Source organism: Saccopteryx bilineata, chromosome 2, assembly GCF_036850765.1.
Source record: "Saccopteryx bilineata isolate mSacBil1 chromosome 2, mSacBil1_pri_phased_curated, whole genome shotgun sequence".
NCBI lineage: Eukaryota > Metazoa > Chordata > Mammalia > Chiroptera > Emballonuridae > Saccopteryx > Saccopteryx bilineata.
In genome coordinates this window covers 86,681,356-86,702,674 of record NC_089491.1, presented here as the reverse complement: position 1 = coordinate 86,702,674, position 21,319 = coordinate 86,681,356, and positions in this window count along the sequence as shown.

Sequence of the window (21,319 nt, the reverse complement as noted above, 5' to 3'; positions counted from 1 at the left end):
AGACAGGAACATCAAGCTGCTTCTGTATGTGCCCTGACTGGGGAATCAAACCGGCAACCTCTGTGCTCCAAGAGGTCACTCCATCCGAGATATCCAGCCAACACTTAATTATTTTTTTATTGTTTGATTTTTAGAGAAATAGAGAGAGGGGAAAGGGAAGGGAAGCATGCCTTCATTGTTCCACTCAGTCGTGAATTCATTAGTTGCATCCTATGTATGCCCTGACTGGGGATCCAACCCACAAACTTATTGTTTCTGGAGGATGCTTTTAACTGAGCTAAGCTACCAGGGAAATATATGTGTATATACTCTATGTATGTTATATATACAATACATAATATAATTAAATTGTATGTTATAGTAATATTACTTATATTCTATAATATATTATTTATATAAATATATTTTATACAGACATACAAATAAATCAGACACTCCAGGAGCAAAAAAAAAAAAACACAATGCATCACTGAAATTTCAAGCAGAGACTAGATTCATGTTTGTCAAAAATTTTATTAAGAACTAGGCAACTATTGCCCTGTCCAGTTAAGAGCATCATCCCAAAACCATTCTCAGTCAGGGCACACATGGGAAACAACCAAAAAGTATATGATGAAGTGGAACAACAAGTACTTCTTTACCGCTCTCTCTCCCTTCCTCTCTTTCTCTAAAAGTCAATAAAAAGCAAGCCGTGGCCAGATAGCTCAGCTGGTTGAAGTATCATTACAGAGCATAAGGTTGCAGGTTTGATTTCCCAGTCAGGGCACATGCAGGAGCAGCTTGTTTTCCTGTTTCTCTCTCTCCCCTGCCTCTCTCTCACACACACACCCCCAAATGGGCAATTATTATACTCCACTAACTATGATAATTAAATAGTTGTAGGAAACTGAGCTTAGAGAAAAAGAATGAGATGTATGTAAAATGGACGTGTTGAATCTCAGCTCTTAGGTCACAAAATTGATGATAATATCATAATTGTGGACCTTGAGCATAATTCTTTACACTTTAAACCTCAATTGCCTCATCTATAAAATGGGAACCCCTTAGAATAACTATTTAAACAGGATGTCATAATAATTAAAGAGAACATGAATTTTGATTACTTTGTATTCTTAATTGCTCAGAATACAAGGATTCCTCCAGTTACAACAGTCTCAACATATGACATCTTGAGTTTATAACACTCACTCTCATAAAAACTTAAAGGAATTGAGAAGTGTTTTGGCTTACGCTGATAGTGTCGTACTTACAGACTACATGGGTGAACTAGTTTGGTTGTGCATAACAGAAGAATATGCAGTAACATTGAGTATGAGTGAGAGCGTTGGCATCCCCCATACACTTGCCTACGCCATTTTGGACTGTTAAAAGCACAAGTGTTCCATTTGTGTTAGGTTAGGCTTTATTTCAACTTATACCAAAATTTCAGGTTACATCACTGTCGTAGGAATGGAACTGTGTTGTAACTGGAGGACCCATTGTAAATGACAATATAGGATCATGACTGTTATAAAAGCATAAAGGCAAAAATAATATAATATCTATTTTGGTGGTTCAAGGAGTTTTTCATAGAAGACATGACACCTAAACTGGTTTATGAGTAATAAATAAAATTTTCCAACTGAAAATAGGTGAACAAGAAGAACTTACTAGGTTTCTTGCTGATATTGGGGATTCGAGGTGATCCTTGACACTAGATCAAAGAGAAGTTAATTAGAGGAAGGAAGGTGTAAAAGGAGATCCTCAAGTCAGAGCCTTAGTTCCCCCACTCTCAGAATTTAGCCAACTGTTGCTCCTTTGGAAAGCAGTCTTGGTGATGGAGGGAATGAGGGGTTAGTTAAGGGCTTCTGCCGTCCCAGACTGCAAACTGCCAAGAGCATGTCCTGCATGGAAGAGGAATCAACAGGCAGAGGGCAGAGTGTGATTCTGCTATCTTATTGCCGAGGAATTGAATTTATTCACTCTAAATAAAAATGTATACTTTGCTTGATCAAAGTGCTTAATACATAATACTTTTTTTAGGCTGCTGTTATTCAGTTTTGGATGCCACTTTATAATAACAACATAGAAACACTTTTTGAAACAATGTTTAAAATATAATCATTCCTTTTTTAATGTTTCTTATTAGAAACAAAACAAGCAAATAAATGTGCTACAGACAACCAGGACATGCTGGGTAAAAGGAAGTGAGGATAAATCAGGATGCTATTAATTCTTTTTCTTTCTAGAAATCATTACATTCATGAAGGCAAAAGAAATCCTTTTTTTTTTTTTTTTTTTTTTTTTTTTTTTTTTTTTTTGAGGCTTTGGTTTGTTTGCTTTTTTTCTTTTTATTCTGTTCCAGAGTTGAACTTTAAATTTGCATTACAAAGTCTGTAATTGGAAGTCAAACTTGCAAATATGAGCTGCTTTCCATTTTAACTTCCATGAAAACTAAGAATCAATCTGTGGAAATAAAGTCTGTGGAGATGTCTTAAAATTTATACATGATAATTTCAGCGCAGAAAATCTTTTGTGCATAGTTTGTAAGATACTCATGAAAAAGATAAGAAAATATTTTAAACTAGTTTTTCATGATGTTATAAGCATATTCTCTCTTGACTCATGGACTGTTCTAGCAGGAATGGCATTAAATATTATAAAACCTCAATTCTTCAGTTGACAGCAAAAGATTTGGAGTTCAACAAGGTAAAATAAACATGAGAGGATAGAGTTAAAATGGAGACTTTGGGGTAAAACTCAGGGCTTTGGTAATGTTGACCCATAGGCTATCTCCATTAATATACTCTGAGTAGTTGACGGTACAAACTGCTTTGTAAAGTGATACTTAAGAGCCTAGATTTTTTGTCTAGTGATCTGTTCCTTATAATCACTTTATCTCATTACTGCATAAAATGATAAATTTAACTGTTTTTTTCTTACAGGGTTGTTGTGTGAATGAAATAATATAATATAATATAGATAAAGCACTCAGTGTTGGTAGATGCTAAGAGATAAGTGCATGCATCAATTATTTAAAATTTATACATTTTTGTGTTAGCATTATCACCATTACATAGATTAGCTTATATAAAATTTTATAGTTAACAAAATTACTGTATGTATGTGTGTATCTATATATTTATATACTTTTTATGATCCGCTTATACTTCCTAGTCCAAAGGATATTCAAATGAAGGTACTAACCACAGCATTGATTAATTCCAAACCAAGGGAGGAAATTACAGAACAAGAGGGAAGGAAAACAGTACCTGGATGTAACTTTTTCCGTGGTTTTGAGGAATATGCAGTAGATGATTAGACAAGCTAAATGGCAAGGCTCAAGAGATTTCTTATTTCTGTTGTACTGTCAGAATAAATGACTGAATGGTTTTGTTGAGGATATTTAACACTCAACACACTGATGCTTAAGTGGAATTTCCCAAGCATTTTTTTTTCACTATTCTCAATAAATTGCTGTGATGATTTTATTCATTTTTGTTTACTGTCTGTTCTCCTCCAAAGATTTTTAAAATCCTCAAAGTCAACATAATCCTCTAAATCACCATGCAAAGTATGTAAAGTTGCAATTATTTCATTAAAATTCTAATTAAATTAAAAAGAAAATCAACTACAAACTTAAACATACTATGACTACTGATGGGAAATGTGACTGTAGTTATTAAGCCCTTAATGCTGTATTGGGAAGGGAGGAGGGAGGAGATGATGTGAAGCAGACATAAACAGATTAGAATCAAAAAGTATGTCAGAAAGAACCAAACAAAAGAACAAAATCTTATTTGCCTGGCAGCATGGTTTGCATTTGGATGTTTGCAACAATGTCAATGTACTTTTTCATCTGCCATTTCACTTAATCTATACCACTGTAGACCTCTGGCTTCAATGTCATCATGTTTTGTAGCTAATGAAGTTTAAGAATTCAGTATACAATCATCTGGGAGATTTTGGAAAAATCAGAAATAAGTATCAGATTTCTGAAGTCATTATTATTTTTTTTATTTTAATTTGCAGTATATAATCACTCTGTGGCATAAAGTCTGAGTATATTTGGGTCTAGAGATACCAGGTTCTCATCCAAGTCCAAAGTAATATTAAATAATTGTTATATAAAAAACAGAGAGGGAGAGAATTTAATTGTGGCTCGTGACAATTGTGGCCCTAGGAAGTATAGCTAGGAGAATAAAGAATGTTTTTGTAGAAAGAAAAAGCCATCTTTTCTTGCAGGTAGACATGACCTAGAGACAGGAATAAGGTTTCTACAGTTGCTTTCAGTTGCTACTTGACCTTAGGATGAGTTTTTGTGCAATGCACAGCACGTTCAGAGGGCTCACTCTTCTTCCTTACCTTTCCTGTCCTTTCTACCATTTTTCTTTTCCCTTTCCTCTCCTTTTTTCTTTTCTTTCCTTTCCTTTTTTCCCCCTTCTCTTCTCTTTCTTCCTTCTTCCTTCCTTTCTTTAATTCCCAATTGAACATCATGGTAAAGAAAACAAGCAAAAACTGTAAGGCTACCACAAGAGTAAGGGAATCACAGAAAAATAAGTGTTGTCTGATTTTCCTGAAACTAAAGAATTTTAGCAATTTAAAGATTTATAACTACATAATCCTGCATTGAAGTCATGCTTTGGTGATCTTCGGTAAAGCCCACCAGTAGAACACTGCTTGCTTCTGGTTCTTTCTCCAGGGTTAGGTCCACCAGTCAACAGGGAAGACCACATATCATATGATGTGGTGGACAAAGGAAAGCTTGCTATTATCCCTAAATATTTTATCAAAGCTTCCTAAAGTGTTGCATTAAAGTCACCCTTTAAAAAATGAAGATTCTTTATCTAGGGAGCATGGTTTTCTGTCGACTAATGGTGGTTCAGGTACTGCAAAGATTGTGATAACAGATTAGACATTCATAGGTATGACTCAAATCTTTTTTGCTTAGTTTGATCTTAAAATCATCATTTCATGAAGAAATAAAATGCGAACAGAACCACACTGTAAAATTAATAGGATTAATTTTATATCACAATTACTAATTTACCCAAGCCTAGTAGTTTGAAACCTAGTAGCCATTGATACCCTGGGATAAAAGTAAAAACACAAATCATACTGGTACATGTAAAAAACAAACAAACAAAAAAGAAGGTAAGGTAGACTTTATTTAAGATAATTGTAACAGGAAAAATGATTGAACTAAACTCTGTAAAACGAAAAGCTGGAAAATTGTGAAGCCCTCCATAAGTGAGTGGAAAAGTACTGGAAGACATTGAAAGTTAGTGTGATTAAGCAATCTAGGTTTGCTACTTGGAATTTATTAGTCTCCTACCCTCTCACAAAGACTGAGAGACAAGGACATTATCCTGATGATTATATTTCAGTGGGAGAGTTGGCTCCCAGGTCCTTGAGAAAGATATTCCTTGGTTGTATAAGTCTCATATCTCAAAGGACAAACAGAAATGACCATCACAAGTTTTCTAAGGTAGCTCTTGTCAGAAAAGGAAAGTCAGGGGCCCAAAGTCACGAAGAAAATTGTCTAAAGTTCTACCAAGCTGAGTAGACATTAAGATCCTTTGATTTTTCATGAAGGAGTTATAGAAAAATAAATAAATAAAACTCTTGGAAGCAGCACTGCCTTCAAGATACATGGTAAGTACCCAGGGTATTATGAAATTTTAAGTGAAGACCAGCAAAGTATGGACACATGACAAACATGGCTCATCACTTTTTTTTTGTTCCAAATACTTTAGTTTGTATCTCTAAAAAAAATAGAACATGCTTTTATATAATCATAATACAATGCTCCTACCTAATACATTTAACATCAATATAGTAATATTATTTCTTATGCAGTCCATATTTAATATTTATTTATCAAGAATTTAGAGTCATATAGTGCTTTATAGTGCTTTGAGTTCTCATGTCTCTTTTGTCTCCTGTAATTTGGAACAGTCCTTGTCCCCAACACCTTTTTATTGAAAGATCCCAGTCAGTTGTTTTTTTAGAATATTCTGAAACCTAGATTTGTCTTATTTCTTTCTTATTAATAGATCTGGGTAAAGCTTACCACTATTTTTTTAAATAAAATTTTAAAGGACAGAACTATACTTATTAATTTATGTATAATGTATTGCTATTTTCATGCTTCAGTGATGGAGACCGTGTAGCCCACAAAGCATAAAGTATGTGTTAGCTATCACTTTTCAAAAAAGGTTTTTGGCCCTTCATTTAAGTATTTTATCTTTGACAGGAGAAAGTTTGAATTTTTGAGTTATCCATACTTAGCTGTGTGACCTTGGGAAAGGCACTTAACTCCTCTGAGCTTTGCTTTAAATTAACCTCCCTTAATTCATTGGATTTTTGTGACAATGTATCTAGCACCTGCTAATTTTGTCTCCTTGAATTTATTAATCCCTAACAGAGAGAGGAAATCCCCCAAAAAAGAAACAGAAATTTATATAAGGCAAAAGTTGATGCTTTAAAAAAACCATAGTCCATTATCAGGGGAATTTTACAGGATATGAGTTCATCCAATATGTGAGTATGGCATATGTGCCAATATTTTCATTGCAAGTATTCCTCTTGTTATGGAGGAGGAATTCGGCCCTGGATATTTAGCTCTGTAGATAGAGCGCCTACTGGGAGTGCGGACATCCGGGTTAATCCCCAGTCAGGGCGCACATGAGAAGCGACCATCTGCTTCTCTTCCCCTCTCTCTCCCCCTTCTCTCTCTTTTCCCCTCCCACAGAGAGTGGCTTGATTGGTCCAGATGTCAGCCTCAGATACTGAGGCTGGCTCAATTGATTTGAGTGAAGGCCCCAAACGGTGTTGCCGGTTGTCGGATGGATCCCAGTCTGAGCACTTGAGGGAGTCTGTTTCTCTATCTCCCCTTCTCTCACTTAAAAAAGAAGGAGGAGGAGGAGGGGCAAGGGGAAGGAGTGGGAGGAGGGGGAGGAGGAAGAAGAAAGAAAAGAAAGAATTCCTAAGATATATGAATCCCTAAAAGAAATTATATCTTTCTTTAGCACCAGGCAGTGAATTTGATTGTTTTCAGCTCATCAGGTTTGTTTCATTCTTTATAGCCATAAACCAACCAGCAAGTGTGGAAAAATGAAATAAAATTGAGTTATTGATTGTGTTAGTCAGCCAATAAATTAACTAAGACTGAAAAATCTCTCTTTCAAGATATCTTGTTATCTGAAATGATAAAATTTTCTTCATATTTCTTATGTAAGTAACATATTACTTCTAGATTTAGCCTCTAGAAAAAAGAAATATTACAGTTTTTCTATTTCAAAGCATATTAAAGAACACTTAAAACACTCTAAACATCTTCAAATGATCACTCTGAGTTTCAGTCCTCAGTCATTAATTTTCTAGATGGAAGATATCAATGTTCTTATATTTTTCTTAACTTTTTCTTCATATTTCTCCATTATAGTTATCTTATGATTCTTAAATTTCTTAACTTTTTTTTTCTATTTAACTGGCAATTTCATAATTAAGTACAGCATACAGAAAGTGCACAGATTTTTTTTAAGTGGATAGCTCAATGATATGTTGCAAAGTGAACACACCCAATTAAGCAGCTCATGGTTCAAAATATACCATTTGCCAGCAGTTCTTTAACCTCTGTCAGTCACTGCTTCAGGCTTCCTCTCCAAAAATAAGCAATATTCTGACTTTTATCATTATAGATTACTTTTTCCTCTCTTTGACTTGATATATGTGGAATTAAGTAGTAAAGTATCCACATTTGTGAATATCCATGCTATTATATTTATCAGTAGTACATTGTCTTACTCTGCTTTATGGTATTTGATTGCATTGATATACCACTAATTTGTTTATCCATTTTAATGTTTGTAGGCTTTTGCATTATTTCAAACTGAAGTTGTTATGAATAATGCTGCCAAGGACCGTGTTGGAAATGTGTTTTTGGGATATTTGTAGACATTTCTATTGGTATACACTTATGAGTAAAATTGAAAGATAGTATGATAGTTGTATGTTCAACTTTAGTAAATACTGACAATTTTCCAAAATAGTTGTACCAATTTACACTCTCATCACCAGGGTCTCAAAAAAAGAATATAAAAGCACAGTCTGAGAATTGCAGTGATTCCATATCCTCATCTACATTTTGTATTGCTCGAATTTTAGTTTTTATTCTGGTTATTATGTAAATGTTCTCACTGTTTTTTTATTTCCATTTTCCTAATAACTAGTCATGTTGAGTGCCTTTTCACAAACTTATTGGACATTAGAATATCTTTTTATTAATATTTAATCAAGTTTTTTATCCATTTTTAGTAGAGCACAGAAAATATAACCAATAATATTGCAATAACTATCTATGGTACCAGGTGGGTACTGGAAATATCAAGAGGAACACTTAGTAAGTGTATGACTATCTAACCACTATGCTGCTCACCTAAAACTAATACAAATAATATTGAATGTAAACTTGAACTGAAAAAATGTTAAATTAAAAAAGAAAACAAAAATGTATTTTATCCATTTTTTTAAATGTTAGGTTTTTCTGACATTTACCGTATTTTTTGCTCCATAAGACACACCTGACCATAAGGCACACAAGGATTTTAATAAGAAAATATATTCTGAACCAAACGGTGTGTTAAAATATTTAATAAAATATAACACAATTATATTTTAATAATGTAAACTCAACAGCAGTATTAACAACCATTAGCACTGTTATTAACAAATGAGACTTTACTGTTTAAATACTCTTCTAGTCATCTGGGATCCCCAGGAACTTATCATCGCTATTGTCAGAATATAAGAAGCTCATTTGTTCACAGTCATTGGTATCATTTTCTCTGCTATTTTTATATGATACCATCTTCAGTCCATCTAAGGCATTGCTAATGCCATATTTTTTGAATGACCGTACCAGGGTTTCATTCTTCACTGACTGCTGTAAGGACCAAGAGAAGATCAGAAAATAAGCAGGGCACTAATGGAACAGGGAACTTAAGGGTTACAGGCAGGTCCTGCTCCTGTTCTGTTAGGAATAACATGCCCAAGGTCGTTCAAGAAGCAGAAGACAGATAGGGACTCTGGGAGGCTGAGAGAAAAAAAAAAAAAAAAAAAGAGACAAGCGTTTGCATTCTATTGGTTAAAAGACCCTTATCAGAAGTTTAGGTTTGGTATTCGCCAATGAGCTAGACCCCAGCCCCTGTTGCTATGCTATGTGCAGCCCCCTTAGCAAATAGGTTACCGCCACATCTGCTTCTGTATTAGGCTTGCTTGCTTAGCTTATAAAAAAAATTAGCTGTGAGCACTAGGTGTGATTCCCATTTGCAGCTCCTTGTGAGCACAGTGTCTCTGGACACCTTGGGAATTTGCCCCTGCGCAGGTAAAACTGGCCAATGAAGTTACATCTATACTCCTGAAAGTCTCCAACGTTTGTTCTTGTACCCAGTGGATGTTACAACTGCTATGATGTTTTCACCCATTCACAAACTTGAGTGATAGTGGGTCTCTTCATTTGTCCATTTTGTGTCAGATCATGATTACCAGCAGCCATCCATTTGTTCCACTCTTCTCGCATAAAGACTTTAAACGGTTTGTTGATGGAAACATCAAGAAGTTTCAACTGTCTGGTAAGACCCCCAGGAATTACAGCTAGATGAGTCTTCATTTCTTCAAAGATTTTTTGTGTGTGTGGTTTTGCTAATATGTGCTCTAAACTAGTCAAGCACTAATAGGGCAGCAAGTGACGTCAGCACTTCACACAGAGCTCCAGCAGCTGCAGCACAGCCCTTCACCGCCGCAGTGCGCCTCTCACATCTGCCCTCGATGATGCCAGATGAATGTGCCCACACAACATTGACCATCTTTCCTACTGTGCTGCATGCAACTGTGGAAACCAGAACCAAGAGATCACTCAGCAGATGCCGGGGTTCTGCATGCCACCGTGGTGGGTATGATTACGCTCCCACTGGTGTTCATTCTACATATGTTTACTGGTGCAGCACCCCACAGTAGCTAAAAAAATGAACATTCTCTCCATAAGGCACACGAGCATGTTCTCCTCAGCTTTTTTTAGGGAAGGAGTGCATTTTATGGAGTGAAAAATATGGTAATTACTAATTTACAGGAACACTTTACATATTTTGATATTATTTGTTTATTATATAGATTTTCTATATGTCTTGACTTTTTACTCTGTTATTTTTTATGAACCGGAGTTCTTAAGTTTGATAAAATTAAAATTATCGGTTGTTTTATTTCTGGCTGGATAATTCTGTCCTATTAAAAAAGTCTTTGACTGCCATATGTCAGGAAAATGTTCTATTTTATTTTCAATAATTTTTATCATTTTACCTCTAACAGCTATGTCTTCAGTCCTTCTAAACTTAAAATTTATATGTAATGTGAGGAAGGGATTTACATCTACTTTTTATATCCAGATTGTATGTCTAAGATTGTAAACTTTAAACAATAGCCTTTGCTTTTTTTATTTTTTTTACATCTTGGTATTTCAAATAAGCATTATCAGTTTCAATTACATTACTGATCTATTCGATTAGGTAATTATTTTTCTGTGGTGTGATGGCTCTATTTCTATGATTATGTTTAATTGAAATATTTTCTTCGGTCATTTCTTCAACACTTCAGAAAACTTTAAACACCATTTAGTTATGTTTTTGTCTAAATTCTTTTTTTAAAACTCCTCTGAACCATTTATTCATCTTTACGTTGCTTTATAGTGGTCTTTACTTTAGCAAAAGAGAGTTTGTTCATAGTATAGATTATATGGATTTTGAGAATAATTATCTTTTCAGGATTTCTAATGAAGAGCAGAAATGCCTACACCCAAATTTTCCTTCTTAGCTGCTGATAAGATTAATATACTGATTAACACCTTTTCTAAGTTGGATTGAAGGTGAAAGTAATTCCATTTGGCAGAGCCTCATCCCATTTGCTGACATCTTCATTAACCTCACTGATAAGGAAACCATTTCACAATACAAATTTCTCAAGGCAGGAGATTTTATCTTCACAAAGTCACTTAACAATACTAATTTCAAGTATGAAACATGCAGGTTCAATTGCCTCAATAATTTCACTGTTCTCTATCCTTTTATTTTCCCTATTTAAAAGGTTGACAAAAAGAAACCAATTATTTCTCACTCACTAGTAAGGGTTCATTTTCAAAAGGACATTTCACATTTTCAAAAGAAGGTACAGACGTACAGCTTAAATTGAATGAAGTGCCTTAGTGAGGAAAAGACAACTGGATGAAAATCAGTCAAGAGAAAGTAACATAGTTCAGTTAAGTATAAGAAAAATACTTTAGAGTTTTAAAAAGTTTGTATTTTAACCGTTCACCCTTTCTTTTGCAGATTAAGTTTTTGATTAAACAAAAAAAATGTCAAATTTTTCAAAATCAGTAAGTTAAGAATTTTTTTTTTACAATCAGTTAAATAAGAACATTTTTAATTGAGTAACTTTGACTTTCAAGAACAACATGACATTTCCTCACCTATCTAGTAACTTTCCAGTGTCAACTGTCTATTCCACAAAAGCAATGTTTTAATGGAACTTGTAGGAACCTTTAGGCATAGCCAGTGATATGCAGATAAATATTTAACATTGACTCTCCAGAGAAAGAAAGAAACTCCATGATTTGTCATGTTTTCCAGGTTTAATGGTAGAACTACTCCCCTTGACCTATTTAGATTACAGACATCATGTCACTGAACGCAAAGCTGGAAGGAAAGGTGCAGCAGCACACTCTTAGATGGTGTTATAATATGTGGATGCAGTTGATGTTGATGACCTTGAACCCTAGATAATAGTAAAATTGAATGATGATCTTTCAGTTTATGTGACTTTTTTATTGTTCTTTTTTTTTTTTTTTTTTTTTTCAGGGATAGAGAGTCAGAGAGAGGGAGATAGGAACAGACAGACAGGAATGGAGAGAGATGAGAAGCATCAATCATCAGTTTTTCGTTGCAACACCTTAGTTGTTCACTAATTGCTTTCTCATATGTGCCTTGACCGTGGGCCTTCAGCAGACCGAGTGACCCCTTGCTTGAGCCAGTGACCTTGGGTCCAAGCCGGTGAGCTTTTTTTTTTTTCTCAAGTCAGATGAGCCCGCGCTCAAGCTGGCAACCTCGGGGTCTCGAACCTGTGTCCTCTGCATCCCAGTCCGACATTCTATTCACTGAGCCACCTCCTGGTCAGGCGTGACTTTTATTTTTAATACTGTGTGTATACAATTTTTAGTAAATAGCTATGTTTACCAACTGGCTTATGAAATTCTGTAAAATTTAATAAACAGTTCTGAGGGGAAATGTATGGTTCAAATCTAGCACACTAGCCCATAGCTGTGGACTAAAGTAATATCAGCAATAATTTTTCAGTAATAGCTCAAGAGCTTATTTTAAACCTCATGTTGGGGAAACCCAGGTTGATTGTTATTTAAATTTTAAGCGATTGAAGGGCTTGATTGTGTCTCATTGTAAAAAAAATTCTGTTCTGTAGTCTAGGAGGATTATAGTCCTGATTTCTCAGAGTATGAACCATGTGTCAACTCAGAGATAAGATATCAAGATGCCTCATAACTGTCACTCTTGTTCCCAGAAAGTTCAACTTCAGGGGCCCTGCCTATAAGACTCTAACAGAATTTAGAATGGTGGGCAAAGGAGAATTAGAAAATGTGGCTGCAAGTTTTGTATACTTTCATCTTGGAAAACATTATCCTGCTATTGTCTGAACATAATATGCAGATTGCTGTGCCTGAAAAGATATGATTTAAATCAGAAGTTTCTAAACTTCAGTGTGCTCTAGTATTGCCTGGAGTTTCTGATTCAGTGGGTATCCTGTGGCACCTAAAAATGTACATTTATAAAAAGTATATACTGATATATTATGGGCATTTACTATAGAAATATACTATAGTGACAATGTCTGAATATAACACTACCTAAGAAGCAGGGCCTTAGTGTTATTAGAAATATCATAGAAAAGATAAAAGAAAAGTAAAAAATAGACATTTAAAAGTTTTTTTTTTAAGAATGAATTTATGATCACAAAAAAACCAAAACACCGTAACAGTTCATTTTATTAAAGAATTGGCCAGATTCTGATATTTGGATCCATGGAGCCATGGATGAGAAGGCCAGATAGGAAACCAACATAGACTAAACTGCCATTTGTTTCCCAGAAGGTGCAGAAAGATAGCAACTAAGCTACTGATTTTATCTTCCTGGCTTCAGCAATTGACTAAAGAAGCTTATGAAGGACTGATGTAGGGAAGGACTGAGCCACTGACTTCTGCGAAGATGTGTCCATCTTGAGCAAAGCAATGATGGAGGTCAGCATATATATTTTAGGCCTCGGGAAACTGAATACTAAGAAAAAAACCACATGTGAGTGCAGAAGTCTTTGCTTGCTAGTTCACACAGGAATTTACATATCCAGCCCAGTCATATAATTTCAGAATAATCCAATGTAGAGTATGCTCTGTGTACTGAAAAATATATTGATACTTTTTTATTATTTTAGCTATCTCTAGAGATGCTGAAAACTGTATATCATAATGTATGCCATATTAGTGATTACTGGAAAAAATTCATATGCCAAGGGAAGGAGAGATTTTGTGATGTATACTTGACTGAGCTTAGAAAAAGATGTCAAAAATTTCTTATGCAACCATTAGACATCACTCTGAAAATATTATATTTTAACTCAGTAAACATTCTGTTAGATTGTTATGCTACATCACTATAACATTATTGTGAGCTATTTCTTTACCTATTAATTTAGAAAAATCACTGGTTGAATATTACCATGGCTTAATAACACTGCTGAGCATTTGTGCAATGTAACATAGACAATATTATGTTTCAAAACATTGCTAAAAGTCTTTATGAGTTTTCTAGGACTGCAATAACAAATAGCATAAACAGGGTAATTTAAAAACAGCAGAAATTTGTTTTTGCAGTTATGGGAGATTAATGTCTGAAACTGTTAACTGGAACGAACCAGGTTTGGGGCAACTCAGTACAGCTCGGTGCACTCAGCTAAGCAAAGAGATGATGAACCAGAGTGAGAAGTATGAGTGTCTTTAATTCAGAAATACTGGTACCCTGAGCAAACAGGGGAATTCTTTCCACAAAGCTGCCTTAGCATTCTCCTTGTGCTGGAAGTTCTTATAGGGTTTAGGGGCGTAAGAAAAAATTAAAAAGTCCATGCAGTTAGTCACATAACAATGTACAGAAGGTGGGGGTTCAGCTGTAGAACTGCCTCCTCTGCAAGTTTTCCTGATGTAACACAGGCCCAATCAGCATGGTCCTATCTGGTGTCCTTGGTAAGTCTTCAAAGCAGCTGGAGTCAGGTGTCTCCCAGGAACAGCCGGGACCAGGCTCCTCCAGGACCATCTGTCGCTGGGAATTGTTTGTGAGAAGATTCCCTTAAGATAGAAAGCAAAGATTTAAGATTGGTGAACTGAGTTTTTAATTAATATATAGGCAGTGGTAGGATTCAAATAATTTAACAACCAGTTCTCTGCCCTAATGACCATTTTAAGTATTAAAAAGCAATATACCAAAAGGTAGTTTATTATATCATGCATTTAATACTTAATAAGAATAATAAAAGAGATACACAAAACTAAATTATCTTATGAGTTTTAAAACATTGATGAAAAAATATTAAATAATACCTGACAAAAAAACCAATAGAACTATTATTTAAGATATTTCTATATTGCTTCTCGATTGCCGTCCTCACTTGCAATTTTTTTTCCTATGGACAGAATGAACATTACTATAGGTGCTTAGAATATGCTATTGTGCAGATGAACGTTAAAAAAGAGTAATGAATGTAAATTTGTGATTTCCACATTGGGCAGCTAGCCAGGTGCCAACCTTAGAGAGAACCCTGATTGCAAGTGCCATTTTAACAACCAGTTCACCACACTCAACAAAAAAAATTAGGTATCGGTTCTGCCAAACTGGTGACAACCAGCTAAATCCTACCACTGTATATAGGCCCTAACTTTTCACAGTAAATCTTGTGGCTAGGCTTTTATAAACAACTATTCTGATATAAACCCCCCTAATTGTCATGTCCCTCCCCAATGTAAGTTTTCTCCACATTCCTACAATAGTAAACTTTTTCCCTACATTTCAAAGTAAAAGCAAGAGAACCATTAAGAGAGACTAGCAAGCAGATTGACTATTTCCCATCCCTTAGATATCTCTTATTCATTACAACTAAAAAGCTACTATTACTGAAGCCAAATTGCTCCTTATGAAATTTGGGCCCCTATCAAAATGAAGGTATTGTCAAGGACGGTTCCTTCTGGAGTCTCAGAGGGAGAATCTATGCCATACATTTCTCTTACTTTTTGGTAATTTCCAGCAATAATTGGTATTCTTTGATGTGTAGACATAGTACTTCAGTTTCTGTCTCCATCTTACATGGTGTTTTTCATCCTATGTGCCTTTGTGTTTTTTTCACAACACTTTTTTTTTTTTTTAAGCAAGAGAGAGGGGAGTGATAGACAAGAACAGACAAGAAGGTAGAGAGATGAGAAACATCAACTCATAGCTGCAGCAACTTAGTTGCTCATTGATTGCTTTCTCATATGGGCTCTGACTGGGGGGCTCCAGCTGAGTCAGTGACCCCTTTGCTCAAACCAGCTACCTTGGGCTTCGGGCCAATGAACTTTGGGCACAAGACACAAACTATGAACTCATAACTATGCTCCCATGTTCAAGCCAGGGACACCGTGCTGAAGCTGAATAAGCCTTCTCTCAAGCTGGTGACCTCGGAATTTCAAACCTGGGTCCTCAATATCCCAGGCTGATGTTTTATTTACTGCGCCATGGCCTGGCTGTGCTGGAAAAAATTTTTGCATGAGAAATGTCAAATATCCACCAAACTACACCTTGGTGTCTTGCATTCTATAAAATTCTGTGTACTTCTTATTGAATTCTAGAATATATGATGTTTGAAATTGCTATGCAAATATAACCATACTCTAATTTTTTTATTATAAAAATTTTTCTAGAATTTGTAATACTGAGGCTATTTGTAATCATAATTTTTTAAATATCATAAAATCATTTCCAAAGTGATAATAAAAATTAAAAATGATTAAGTGGCTTTAGAATTTATTTTGTTAATAATTTAAATAGTGAGATTCCATAATTATCTGCTATCCTGATGAGGTCTTTTGGATATTTCTCTCTAGGTATGGCTTCCAGAAATAATTTTAATTTAACTTTTATAGAGAATATACCTTTTTTTTGTCTGGTTTAAGATTATAGTTTAAAAAATAAGATGTTTAGGCTAACTATATCTGTTATGTAATACAATAATGATTTCTGATGTTTGTTACATAGGTAGAAATAGAATTGCCATTAAAAACACCCAGAAATATTAGTTTAGTGTTAAAAACTTCCATTAATAGAATTTTTAAAATGTTTACTGTTTTTCCAAATTAAATATGCTGTTGTAATATTAATTTGAAGATCATGACTCAAATGGTCCTTCAATATCAGGTGCATATGCAATCCTTCTTTCTATATTCTTTAATATCTCTCCTGTTGTTTTTGGTTTCAATGTTTATATAACCATATTTTAGGGAAAAAAAGAATAGTCTCTTAGAACATGTGTTCGATATACTTATTTTTGAAAACTATAAGCCTGTAATCATCTTACTTCTACAAAGTCACAGATATTTTAGTGCCTCTGCCAAATTTAGAACTTAGGTTTCCTGACCACTAGTCCAATGACCTTTCCATTGATTTATACCACTACATCAAAATGCTGTAGTCAACATATTATCTGCTTTCCACTTCTGAATTTCCATTACCACTTCCTTGCTAAGATATTTTTCAAGCCACTATGGCTCATTTTTCCTGTATGCACAAATGCATATTGGCTATATATAGCCATTTTGATTCTTAGCTTTTTATATACTAGATATTATGTGTATATCATTAAATAAAACATAACTAAAAAAGGCATTATAACTTTTAATTGAGGAATAACTTGTAATATATTATAAGTAGGTTCTTAGCAAATATCATCATGAAATTTTTAATAGGTAATTATGTCTTTTCTGGTTGTTGAAAAGTGTTTACATAAAGTAAAAATAAATCACATATGTCTTATTTTTTTCTTTCCTTTTTAAAGACTGAAATATGTATAACACATCACCATTCTTCAGTATATAAAAATTAATATTCATGTAATAATCTATACCACTTTCCTCTGTTTTTCAAGTCCTTCATTTGACTTTTAGCTATATTTATCACTTGTATTTAGTGTATTTATTTTATTTATATGGCATAATCTCTTAATTTTAATTTTTAAAATAAGTATTTATTTCTTTGATAAAAATATTAAGTTTATAAAATCTTCCCCTTATTACAGAGGTTTTTTGTTCATCTTCACCTTATAAATAATCTTAAAATGCTAAAATTACCAATATATTTTTATTTTAAAAAATATAGTATTCTTAGAGATTTCTGGAGAAGACTGTGACAGGATATATTTTGGGCACTTTGTTGATCCTAGTTCTGCAGGTGTTAAAAAGTATATTAATTGCATCTTTATCAATTTGTTAGGTAAGGCACAAGTATCAGACAAAAGTGTCAATTTGTTAAAATTTTTGAGGTAAACTTCTAACATTTTCATGAGAAAGAAAGCTCAGGGAGATATAAAATGAAGTCACTAAGTGCATTATTGACCAGTATATAAATTCTAAATCTGAGAGTCCTATTTATTTATTTATTTTTTTTTGCTGAAAATACTATATTTAATTTTTTTAAATCTAAATAGCTTATTTTTTTTAATAAATTTTTATTAATGGTAATGGGATGACATTAATAAATCAGGGTACATATATTCAAAGAAAACATGTCTAGGTTATTTTGTCATCAAATTATGTTGCAAACCCCTCACCCAAAGTCAGATTGTCCTCCGTCACCCTCTATCTAGTTCTCTGTGCCCCTCCCCCTCCCCCTAACTCTCTCCCTCCCTCCCTCCCATGTCCTCCCTCCCCCCCCACCCTTGGTAACCACCACACTCTTGTCCATGTCTCTTAGTCTCATTTTTATGTTCCACCAATGTATGGAATCATGTAGTTCTTGTTTTTTTCTGATTTGCTTATTTCACTCCTTATAATGTTATCAAGATCCCACCATTTTGCTGTAAATGATCTGATGTCATCATTTCTTATGGCTGAGTAGTATTCCATGGTGTATATGTGCCACATCTTCTTTATCCAGTCTTCTATTGAAGGGCTTTTTGGTTGTTTCCATGTCTTGGCCACTGTGAACAGTGCTGCAATGAACATGGGGCTACATGTGTCTTCACGTATCAATGTTTCTGAGGTTTTGGGGTATATACCCAGTAGAGGGATTGCTGGGTCATAAGGTAGTTCTATTTGCAGTTTTTTGAGGAACCACCATACTTTCCTCCATAATGGTTGTACTACTTTACAGTCCCACCAACAGTGAATGAGGGTTCCTTTTTCTCCACAGCCTCTCCAACATTTGCTATTACCCGTCTTGTTGATAATAGCTAATCTAACAGGAGTGAGGTGGTATGAGAGTCTTATTTAAACTTAAAATTCTCTCCATAGAGGTAACATTTTTATATTTTTCTGAAAATGTAATAGAATTGTAATAATATACTTTATTACATCCATACTCATAGTCTTGCTATGTTAAAATAATACACCCTGGACTATAGTATAAGTTATTGCCATTAGTACCAGAGTGTGGCTGAGGAAATAAAAATGGTCACCTAAGATCCAAAAGGGTAGAGTACATAAGGCAATGGAAAAGGTAGATTTGAGATGAATTTCCAAGATGGAAAAAATAATTATAAACCAAAACATTACTATTTTTTTTCCTTTGTATTTTTCTGAAGCCAGAAACGGGGAGGCAGTCAGACAGATTCCCGCATGCGCCCTACCAGGATCCACCGGGCACACCCACCAGGGGGCGATGCTCTGCTCATCTGGGGCGTCGTTCTGTTGTGACCAGAGCCACTCTAGCGCCTCAGGCAGAGGCCACAGAGCCATCCTCAGCGCCCGGGCCATCTCTGCTCCAATGGAGCCTTGGCTGCGGGAGGGAAAGAAAGAGGCAGAGAGAAAGGAGACGGGGAGGGGTGGAGAAGCAGATGGGCGCTTCTCCTGTGTGCCTTGGCCGGGAATTGAACCTTGGACTCCTGCATGCCAGGCCGACGCTCTACCACTGAGCCCACTGGCCAGGGCCAACATTACTATTGAACAAGAATTTTAACATTTAAAAAATAGGAAAATGTGAATCTCTATAAAAAAAAAAATCTCTTTAATTTTGTTTTTAGTTACTTTTTGGTTATATCTTATTTCAAAAAAATTAGTTAAATAATGAGATAAAAGTTTCACGGCCTCAAAGAGTTATTGTAAGGATAGTCTACAGTTTCAAGATTGAAATTTCATCAGTTTAGGACACAGTTGAGTTTTTGTAGAGACCTGGTTTCTTATTCAATCTCCACTATTCACTCACTTTATTTAATTTCACTCACTCATTTAATTCTATGTTAGTCACTCAAATTGAGCTAAATTGCGTGAAAGTGCTTTGAAATATGTGGTGGTTATTATATAGTATTGTTTTATAATGGTACAAGCAAATACTTTTTATTTTTAATTTATTATGTTGACATAGCTTCAAGTGTCCCACTCAATATAACACCCTCTACATACCACATTGTGCCCCTCCATACCACAAAGTCTCTTTCCACCAAATACATTTTAATTGGTTAAGTCAGTTAAAGTCATAACAAGACATGAAGAATAATGAGTCTTTTAAAATACAGTTAAATCCAGTTGGTAGAATATACTGAACAATAAATATTTTTTCGGTCTTGCATAATAGTTACTAGTGTACAGAAATTTATTTTTGGATGAATTCCTATGATTGCAAACATGGATACTTTAATTTGGATTTTAAAAAATCTTACCAAGTCATAAATTCTGGGAGAAAAGTCTTTAATGTTTAAAATTGATAGATTTTTTAATGATGTTCATTCTTAATTATTATGCATACAGTATAACCCTTAATATTTTTTCCAAAAACTATGCCAGGGGGATCAATTATTAACAGTCCTTTACCAAGAATTATAGTTTATAAAGAGAGGAATCAAGAATGATTTTGTTATTTTAATATGACCAAATCATACATCTCAATACCAAGTTCACTGTGGCTTTTTGTCAACAAGCATATCACAGGGTGCTCTACTTTTAATTTCTTTAAGGTACATAAAAATTGATAATTGTTTCTCCTCATTTACAAATCATAAACCAGAGCTCAAAGATATAAAGATCTTGCTGAAGGTTTATCAATTAATCAGTTATAAGGATATTTCAAGTACCCTACTGCTTAGGCTAGTACGGTTTCCATTGCACTATGCAGTTTGTTATGAATGGAACAATCACTAACTGGAACAACATTGTTGAGTTGAAACATAGTGGTGATTCTTTTTGATGTTGGCAGCAGGGCCCTAGGAATAGGAAACTGAACTTTTACAATTGTATTGTTCACTCTTTGAATTCTAAAAAGCTAATTGACTCTTTCGGATGCCTTACTGTTAAGCATTTACATTGGCAATTCCAGTGCAAGAGTTTGTGCTAATCAGAGTATATACAGGGATGCAAGTAGAAAAAATTTAAATTCCTATTAGTTAATAAGAAAGCTAGACATTACTAATCCTTAGTATACAAACAGACACAGTCTATGTATATAGGTCAAAATAAATAAATATATATTGCAGTTCAGGCTCAAGATTATTTTATTGATAGAAGTAAATAATAAATAATATACAGAGATCAAGTTTAAATTACAAAAATCATTGAATATATTATTTAGATTGATGCAATTAAGATGTCAAAACTAAGTTTGCAGAATGTTGTTTTACTATATTTTCAAATTTAAATGTGAGTGATACATTGATCTCTCCACACATTAATTCAAATTCATTATTTTATATATTTGTTAAGTGACTACTGTGTGCTGAACACTAAGGTAAGCAGTAGTAAGCAGTAAAGTAGTAAAAGAACATGGTCCCTGCCTTCACAAAACTTGCTATCTAGTTATGAAAACTTTGAAATTTAAAAACTAGACATAAAATTTCAGAGATTATAACAAACAAACCCCTATTTATATTAGAAAATAGACTTTGAGTGGTGAGACATATTGTATGTGGTTAGCTTAAGAGATTTTGGTTTTAAGAATCTCAGCAATTTTCACCTTCACCCATCTTCTTTTTCTTTTTTAATTGGATTCACTGGGGTGAC